The 9,045-nt window shown below is 40.3% G+C and overlaps 1 protein-coding gene across 3 annotated transcripts in view; it reads left to right on the top strand.

Moving 5' to 3' along the window:
• PAGE2B (PAGE family member 2B) overlaps positions 1-9,045 on the top strand; it is a 98,122-nt gene that overhangs the window by 3,692 nt on the left and 85,385 nt on the right. The gene's annotated exons all lie outside the window — the stretch shown is intronic.

Genomic DNA, 9,045 nt, shown 5'->3' with positions numbered 1-9,045 from the left:
CATAAATAAGACCATTGTCTACATATTGATCTGCAATTTCCTTTTTTTCATTCAACCATGTGCCAATATACCATGGAGGTTACAAAATCTGAATGCACTATAAAGTATTTAAACATTCCCTTATTGATAGAAATTTAGGTTATTCCCAAGGATTTTCCCCCCTCCATTGTGATTAATGATGCAATAAACATCTTTTGCTGTTTGTGAGAGCGTTTTTTTTAGAGGGTGACATCCTAAAATAAAAGAATTCCTGGTCTAAAGGTAATAGACATTTAAAATTTTTGATACTGCCAATTTGCCCTATATATGTGTTATACACCCCTCTCCACCCAGTGGTGTATAAGAGTAAATGTGTATCTGTTTTCTCACAAACTCACCAATACCATTTGTTATTTTCAATTTTTAAAATATTTGTTAATCTTATAGGCACTAAAAATGGTATATCAGTGTTGCTTTGATTTGGTTTTCTTTCACTGTTAATGAGAATGGGTGTTTTTTTCTTTTTTTTGTTTCTTTTTTGTTTTTTGTTTTTTTTATTATACTTTAAGTTCTAGGGTACATGTGCATAACGTGCAGGTTTGTTACATATGTATACTTGTGCCATGTTGGTGTGCTGCACCCATCAACTCGTCAGCACCATCAATTCATCATTTATATCATGTATAACTCCCAATGCAATCCCTCCCCCCTCACCCCTCCCCATGATAGGCCCCGTGTGTGATGTTCCCCTTCCCGAGTCCAAGTGATCTCATTGTTCAGTTCCCACCTATGAGTGAGAACATGCGGTGTTTGGTTTTCTCTTCTTGTGATAGTTTGCTAAGAATGATGGTTTCCAGCTGCATCCATGTCCCTACAAAGGACGCAAATTCATCCTTTTTGATGGCTGCATAGTATTCCATGGTGTATATGTGCCACATTTTCTTAATCCAGTCTGTCACAGATGGACATTTGGTTGATTCCAAGTCTTTGCTATTGTGAATAGTGCCGCAATAAACATACGTGTGCATGTGTCTTTGTAGTAGAATAATTTATAATCCTTTGGGTATATCCCCAGTAGTGGGATGGCTGGGTCATATGGTACATCTAGTTCTAGATCCTTGAGGAATTGCCATACTGTTTTCCATAATGGTTGAACTAGTTTACAATCCCACCAACAGTGTAAAAGTGTTCCTATTTCTCCACATCCTCTCCAACACCTGTTGTTTCCTGACTTTTTAATGATTGCCATTCTAACTGGTGTGAGATGGTATCTCATTGTGGTTTTGATTTGCATTTCTCTGATGGCGAGTGATGATGAGCATTTTTTCATGTGTCTGTTGGCTGTATGAATGTCTTCTTTTGAGAAATGTCTGTTCATAACCTTTGCCCACTTTTTGATGGGGTTGTTTTTTTCTTGTATATTTGTTTGAGTTCTTTGTAGATTCTGGATATGAGCCCTTTGTCAGATGAGTAGATTGCAAAAATGTTCTCCCATTCTGTAGGTTGCCTGTTCACTCTGGTGGTAGTTTCTTTTGCTGTGCAGAAGCTCTTTAGTTTAATTAGATCCCATTTGTCGATTTTGGCTTTTACTGCCGTTGCTTTTGGTGTTTTAGACATGAAGTCCTTGCCCATGCCTATGTCCTGAATGGTACTACCTAGATTTTCTTCTAGGTTTTTATGTTATTAGGTCTAACATTTAAGTCTCTAATCCACCTTGAATTAATCTTCATATAAGGAGTAAGGAAAGGATCCAGTTTCAGCTTTCTACTTATGGCTAGCCAATTTTCCCAGCACCATTTATTAAATAGGGAATCCTTTCCCCATTTCTTGTTTCTCTCAGGTTTGTCAAAGATCAGATGGCTGTAGATGTGTGGTATTATTTCTGAGGACTCTGTTCTGTTCCATTGGTCTATATCTCTGTTTTGGTACCAGTACCATGCTGTTTTGGTTACTGTAGCCTTGTAGTATAGTTTGAAGTCAGGTAGCGTGACGCCTCCAGCTTTGTCCTTTTGACTTAGGATTGTCTTGGCAATGCGGGCTCTTTTTTGGTTCCATATGAACTTTAAAGCCGTTTTTTCCAATTCTGTGAAGAAAGTCATTGGTAGCTTGATGGGGATGGCATTGAATCTATAATAACCTTGGGCAGTATGGCCATTTTCACGATATTGATTCTTCCTGTCCATGAGCATGGTATGTTCTTCCATTTGTTTGTGTCCTCTTTTGTTTCACTGAGCAGTGGTTTTTAGTTCTCCTTGAAGAGGTCCTTGACATCCCTTGTAAGTTGGATTCCTAGGTATTTTATTCTCTTTGAAGCAATTGTGAATGGAGTTCACTCACGATTTGGCTCTCTGTTTATCTGTTATTGATGTATAAGAATGCTTGTGATTTTTGCACATTGATTTTGTATCCTGAGACTTTGCTGAAGTTGCTTATCAGCTTAAGGAGATTTTGGGCTGAGACGATGGGGTTTTCTAAATATACAATCATGTCATCTGCAAACGGGGACGATTTGACTTCCTCTTTTCCTACTTGAATACCCTTATTTCTTTCTCCTGCCTGATTGCCCTAGCCAGAACTTCCAACACTATGTTGAATAGGAGTGGTGAGAGAGGGCATCCCTGTCTTGTGCCAGTTTTCAAAGGGAATGCTTCCAGTTTTTGCCCATTCAGTATGATATTGGCTGTGGGTTTGTCATAAATAGCTCTTATTATTTTGAGATATGTCCCATCAATACCTAATTTATTGAGAGTTTTTAGCATGAAGGGCTATCGAATTTTGTCAAAGGCCTTTTCTGCATCTATTGAGATAATCATGTGGTTTTTGTCTTTGGTTCTGTTTATATGCTGGATTACGTTTATTGATTTGCATATGTTGAACCAGCCTTGCATCCCAGGGATGAAGTCCACTTGATCCTGGTGGATAAACTTTTTGATGTGCTGCTGAATCCGGTTTGCCATTATTTTATTGAGGATTTTTGCATCGATGTTCATCAGGGATATTGGTCTAAAATTCTCTTTTTTTGTTGTGTCTCTGCCAGGCTTTGGTATCAGGATGATTTTGGCCTCATAAAAAGAGTTAGGGAGGATTCCCTCTTTTTCTGTTGATTGGAATAGTTTCAGAAGGAATGGTACCAGCTCCTTCTTGTACCTCTGGTAGAATTCAGCTGTGAATCCATCTGGTCCTGGACTTTTTTTGGTGGGTAGGCTATTAATTGTTGCCTCAATTTCAGAGCCTGCTATTGGTCTATTCAGGGATTCAACTTCTTCCTGGTTTAGTCTTGGAGAGTGTAAGTGTCCAGGAAATTATCCATTTCTTCTAGATTTTCTAGTTGATTTGCTAGAGGTGTTTATAGTATTCTCTGATGGTAGTTTGTATTTCTGTGGGGTCGGTGGTGATATCCCCTTTATCATTTTTTATTGCTTCTATTTGATTTCTCTCTCTTTTCTTCTTTATTAGTCTAGCTAGCGGTCTGTCAATTTTGTTGATCGTTTCAAAAAACCTACTCCTGGATTCATTGATTTTTTGGAGGGTTTTTTGTGTCTCTGTCTCCTTCAGTTCTGCTCTGATGTTAGTCATTTCTTGCCTTCTACTAGCTTTTGAATGTGTTTGCTCTTGCCTCTCTAGTTCTTTTAATTGTGATGTTAGAGTGTCAATTTTAGATCTTTCCTGCTTTCTCTTGTGGGCATTTAGTGCTATAAATTTCCCTCTACACACTGCTTTAAATGTGTCCCAGAGATTCTGGTATGTTGTATCTTTGTTCTCATTGGTTTCAAAGAACATCTTTATTTCTGCTTTCATTTCGTTATGTACCCAGTAGTCATTCAGGAACAGGTTGTTCAGTTTCCATGTAGTTGAGCGGTTTTGATTGAGTTTCTTAGTCCTGAGTTCTAGTTTGATTGCACTGTGGTCTGACAGACAGTTTGTTATAATTTCTATTCTTTTACATTTGCTGAGGAGTGCTTTACTTCCAATTATGTGGTCAATTTTGGTATAATTGCGATGTGGTGCTGAGAAGAATGTATATTCTGTTGATTTGGGGTGGAGAGTTCTATAGATGTCCATTAGGTCCGCTTGGTGCAGAGATGAGTTCAATTCCTGGATATCCTTGTTAACTTTCTGTCTCGTTGATCTGTCTAATGTTGACAGTGGAGTGTTGAAGTCTCCCATTATTATTGTATGGGAGTCTAAGTCTCTGTGTAAGTCTCTAAGGACTTGCTTTATGAATCTGGGTGCTCCTGTATTGGGTGCATATATATTTAGGATAGTTTTAGCTCTTCCTGTTGAATTGATCCCTTTACCATTATGTAATGGCCTTCTTTGTCTCTTTTGATCTGTATTGGTTTAAAGTCTGTTTTATCAGAGACTAGGATTGCAACCCCTGCTTTTTTTTGTTCTCCATTTGCTTGGTAGATCTTCCTCCATCCTTTATTTTGAGCCTATGTATGTCTCTGCATGTGAGATGGGTCTCCTGATTACAGCAGACTGATGGGTCTTGACTCTATCCAGTTTGCCAGTCTGTGTCTTTTAATTGGAGCATTTAGTCCATTGACATTTAAGGTTAATATTGTTATGTGTGAACTTGATCCTGCCATTATGATATTAACTGGTTATTTTGCTCGTTAGTTGATGCAGTTTCTTCCTAGCCTCGATGATCTTTACATTTTGGCATGCTTTTGCAATGGCTGGTACCAGTTGTTCCTTTCCATGTTTAGGGCTTCCTTCAGGGTCTCTTGTAAGGCAGGCCTGGTGGTGACAAAATCTCTAAGCATTTGCTTATCTGTAAAGGATTTTATTTCTCCTTCACTGATGAAACTTAGTTTGGCTGGATATGAAATTCTGGGTTGAAAATTCTTTTCTTTAAGAACATTGAATATTGGCCCCCACTCTCTTCTGGCTTGTAGAGTTTCTGCCGAGAGGTCTGCTGTTAGTCTGATGGGCTTCCCTTTGTGGGTAACCGGCCTTTCTCTGTGGCTGCCCTTAAGATTTTTTCCTTTATTTCCACTTTGGTCAGTCTGGCAATTATGTGTCTTGGAGTTGCTCTTCTGGAGGAGTATCTTTGTGGCGTTGTCTGTATTTCCTGAATTTGAATGTTGGCCTGCCCTACTAGGTTGGGGAAGTTCTCCTGGATGATATCCTGAAGAGTGTTTTCCAACTTGGTTCCATTTTCCCCCTCACTTTCAGGCACCCCAATCAGACATAGATTTGGTCTTTTTACATAATCCCATACTTCTTGCAGGCTTTGTTCATTTCTTTTTCTTCTTTTTTCTTTTGGTTTCTCTTCTCGCTTCATTTCATTCATTTGATCCTCAATCGCTGATACTCTTTCTTCCAATCGATCGAGTCAGTTACTGAAGCTTGTGCATTTGTCACGTATTTCTCGTGTCATGGTTTTCATCTCTGTAATTTCGTTTATGACCTTCACTGCATTAGTTAGTCTAGCTGTCAATTCTTCCACTCTCTTTTCAAGATTTTTAGTTTCTTTGCGCTGGGTACGTAATTCCTCCTTTAGCTCTGAGAAGTTGGATGGACTAAAGCCTTCTTGTCTCATCTCGTCAAAGTCATTCTCTGACCAGCTTTGATCCGTTGCTGGCGATGGGCTGCGCTCCTTTGCAGGGGGAGATGCACTCTTATTTTTTGAATTTCCAGCTTTTCTGCCCTGCTTTTTCCCCATCTTTGTGGTTTTATCTGTCTCTGGTCTTTGATGATGGTGACGTACTGATGGGGTTTTGGTATAGGTGTCCTTCCTGTTTGATAGTTTTCCTTCTGACAGTCAGGACCCTCAGCTGTAGGTCTGTTGGAGATTGCTTGAGGTCCACTCCAGACCCTGTTTGCCTGGGTATCAGCAGCAGAGGTTGCCGAAGATAGAATATTGCTGAACAGTGAGTGTACCTGTCTGATTCTTACTTTGGAAGTTTCCTCTCAGGGGTGTACTCCACCCTGTGAGGTGTGGGGTGTCAGACTGCCCCTAGTAGGGGATGTCTCCCAGTTAGGCTACTCAGGGGTCAGGGACCCACTTGAGCAGGCAGTCTGTCCGTTCTCAGATCTCAACCTCCGTGTTGGGAGATCCACTGCTCTCTTCAAAGCTGTCAGACAGAGATGTTTGCGTCTGCAGAGGTTCTGCTGCCTTTTTGTTGTTGTTTTTTTTTTTATCTGTGCCCTGTCCCCAGAGGTGGAGTCTACAGAGACAGGCAGGTTTCCTTGAGCTGCTGTGAGCTCCACCCAGTTCGAGCTTCCCAGCGGCTTTGTTTATCTACTTAAGCCTCAGCAGTGGCGGGCGCCCCTCCCCCAGCCACGCTGCTGCCTTATGATTAGATCGCAGACTGCTGTGTTAGTAATGAGGGAGGCTCCATGGGCGTGGGACCCTCCCAGCCAGGTGTGGGATATATTCTCCTGGTGTGCCCGTTTGCTTAAAGTGCAGTATTGGGGTGGGAGTTACCCGATTTTCCAGGTGTTGTGTGTCTCACTTCTCCTGGCTAGGAAAAGGGATTCCCTTCCCCCTTGCGCTTCCCAGGTGAGGCGATGCCTCGCCCTGCTTCAGCTCTTGCTGGTCGGGCTGCAGCAGCTGACCAGCACCGATTGTCGGGAACTCCCTAGTGAGATGACCCCAGTACCTCAGTTGAAAATGCAGAAATCACCGGTCTTCTGTGTCGCTCGAGCTGGGAGTTGGAGACTGGAGCTGTTCCTATTCGGCCATCTTGCTCCGCCCCCGGGTGTTTTTTTCATATGTTTCTTTATCATTTGTCTATTTCTCTTCTGAGTGGTCTACTTTTTGCCCATTTTGGGGTTGGGTTGGCAGTAAAATATAGTAGACTAAAAGCATGCACTCTGGAGTCAGACTCACCCAAGTCACCAAGTCACCAAAACACCTTAGGTATTTGGTTCACTTATCTCCAGATCTCTCATATGTAAAATGGGACAGTCGTAGAACCTACCCTATTGGATTATTGTGAGGATGAGATGTAGCTATTATTATTGCTGTTTATACTTTTATATTTGAGTTGTAGAAGAACTTTGAATAATATGGTTATTAGCTCCTTTTCTGTGATATTTGCTGCTCCATCTGGATTAATTTATTAATTCAACAAATGTTTATTGAGTGCCTATAGCATGTCAGGTGTGGTGCTAGGTACTGGAGATGCAGTGGCATATAAATTCGAGAGTATGGGTATAGCATGGTGTATTTAACCATTTTTAAAATTAAAGATTAATTCCAGTTCTTCTAGAAGGTATTTCAAATGCAGCTGCAATAACCTTGACCTTCAACTCTTTAGCTGGCTAACCATTTGTCACTTTGAAAATTGAGCTCAAATGTCATCACTTCTGGGAGGCCTTTTTAAACCCCCACACTGGATCTTGTTCCCTCTTCTGGGCTCCCACATCTTCTCCCTCAGAATTTATCACACTGTACTCCTGGCACCTTGTCTTATGTCTTTCTCCCACATCAGACCTTGAGCAACTTGCTGATAGGAATCTGGAACCATTGACTAGAGGGGCTGTCAGAAATGCCTGTTGCATTCAGATGTATTTCCTCTGTTCTTTCTACTCTGTTCTACCTGTACCCAGAAAAGGCACTGGATGAATTAAATCTACTGAAGTTAGCAAACCTCTGAGGTGACGTAGAGAAGAACTCGAAGTGCCCTATTGGAGGAAAGTGGCTGGGACTTCCCAGGTCATTCGGAAGGATACTTAGGTGGTGCCTCTACTATTCCTGGTCCAGCTGAGCCTGTGAGTGTGGATGGCTGTGGTTGTGCCTGATATCTCCTCTCCTTTAGAGGAAAATGTCTCATTTTCTCTTTGGGTGGTGGTTGTGTGATTCTCATCTTTTTATGAGGCAGTGTAGTCTGGAGGGGGAAGTAAGTTTCAGCCCCATGTACTCACATAGCGTGTCCTTAGGAAACACTTCCCTGGCCCTTCTCTACATAGTCCCCCTCTCTCTCCGCATTGATTTGTTCTGTGTCTTTGTTGACTTCCTACCTGTGTGTGAGTTCCTCTGGAATCGCAGTCTAGGTCTGATTCATATCTGCAACCCCAGTGTCAACCTGACAATAAGTAGATATTCAGACAATGTTTGATTGAATAGACTTCAGTGACTTAGGAGTTTCAACTTTTTACTTTGCAGTTGCACTGCAGTAAACATCATGGTACTTAAAGTTGTCTCTGGATTTTAGATTATTTTCTTAGCATAGATTTTCCAAAAGCTTATTTATAAACCATAAAATTCACCCATTTTAAATGTGTAATTCAGTGATTATTAGTATATTTACAGAATTGTGCAACCATCACCACAAATATTAGTATTGATTTTTAGAAATGGAATTATTTGACCAAATGATATGGATCTTTTAAAGATTTTTTCTTACATTTTATCCAATATCTCTGTAAAAGGTTGTGCCGGTTAATGATAGGCTCAACCACTTGTGATGAGTGGGAATTAAGGAAGACATACAGGCTTTGTTGGGTTACTTCCTGAAGGGTTGGTCTCACTATCAGCATCTCTCTCCTTCATTAGCTATACCCCTTACCCAGATTCTGGAATGAAACTCAGAGAGTAGCATGATAGCTATGTCCCAGACATGCTGTGGTTTCTTCTTCATGTAAGATTGGTCTGTAGTTTCTATTTTAATTTAAATAACAAATCTGTTCTTGTAATTTTGGGTAATACCAGCCAATATAATTATTTGCCCTAACACCATTTGGTGATGGTAGCTGGGTTGTTCTTAGACAGCTTTTCCAATGGTTTCCATGATAATTTGTCTATACGTTTTTTTAAAAAAACTTCTTTCCGTATCAATTTTAGTAATCAATATTTTTCAAAATATCATAGAGTAATACAGAGAATTCTTTTATAATTTTTGATTAGGTATAAAATTCCAAAATCCAGTTTTTTACCCCTCAGAGTGTTATAAATATTATTTCATTGTTTAATAACACTTATAATTACAGCTAAAATGTTCAATGTCAGGCTCATATTCTTCCTTTTGTAAGTAATCTATATGCTTCGTGGGAGTAGCTTCCTATTAGGAGAATTAAAAAATGTCCTGGTATATTAGTCAGGGTTCTCTAGAG

The sequence above is a fragment of the Trachypithecus francoisi genome, unplaced genomic scaffold (assembly GCF_009764315.1).
Source record: "Trachypithecus francoisi isolate TF-2019V2 unplaced genomic scaffold, Tfra_2.0 Lachesis_group6, whole genome shotgun sequence".
Lineage (NCBI taxonomy): Eukaryota > Metazoa > Chordata > Mammalia > Primates > Cercopithecidae > Trachypithecus > Trachypithecus francoisi.
The sequence above is the reverse complement of the archived record's forward strand: the minus strand, read 5'-3'. Positions and strand labels throughout refer to the sequence as shown.